Below are 986 nucleotides of genomic sequence, written 5' to 3' on the forward strand. Positions count from 1 at the left end.
CAGGAGGATATACCCCAAGATCTTACTGGGCACAGAGATAAGACTGACTGGCCTATAGTGTTGCGTGAGACGAATCTCGCCGTGGGCGCGAGTTCAGTTCGCGAACAGAGTCAATCGAGCTAGTGTTGGTTCGGGTTGGTATCAGTGAACTAGCTTCGATCCGCCTGGCTCTGGAGCCTGCTCCGGAACCACTCCCCGCCGATCCTGGGCATGCGCCCCTGGGCCAGCCCCAACTGGGCACAGGTGGGGCGAGCACCGTCCGGGCCCATCACCCGGCAAGTCCTGGCACCTGCTGCCTACACTATAGTTCCCTGGATCCTCCTCATTTCTCTTTTTGAAAATGGGGGTTATGTTTCCCCTTTTCCAGTCAGTGGGGACTTCACTGGACTGCTGTGCCTTTTGGAATGTAATAGACAAAGGTTTAGCAACCCCATCTGCCGATTGCCTCAGTACCCCTGGGTGTATCATGTTGAATCAGCCAGGTTGAAAAGGACCTCTGAGACCATCAAGTCCAACCCTTGATCCACTACCACTGCAGTTACTAGACCATGGCACTGAGTGCCACATCCAGTCTCTTCTTAAAAACCTCCAGGGAAAGAGAATCCACCACCTCCCTGGGCAGCCCATTCCAGTGCCTGACCACCCTCTCTATAAAGAATTTCTTCTTAATATCTCATCTAAACCTCCCCTGACAGAGCTTAAGACCATGTCTTACTGATAGTTGCCTGGGAGAAGAGACTGACAAAAAGAAAACACATGAAAGAGATGCAGGGAGAAAAGGGACAGATGTGCCGAGTGGCTGGATGCCAGATATGGTCTCTGATTATGTTCTGATCCCCTGAGGTTGAGCCTACCAAACCATCTGGGTATTACTTCTGCAGTAATTGGCACAGTTACTGGAAGGTGTTAATATGGGAAATGAGTGTGTTGTTGTGCATACATTTAATTGTGGGAACGTACAAAAGTGGAAGTAAAATCTTGCTCTT

Source organism: Heliangelus exortis, chromosome W (assembly GCF_036169615.1).
Source record: "Heliangelus exortis chromosome W, bHelExo1.hap1, whole genome shotgun sequence".
Taxonomy (NCBI): Eukaryota; Metazoa; Chordata; class Aves; order Apodiformes; family Trochilidae; genus Heliangelus; species Heliangelus exortis.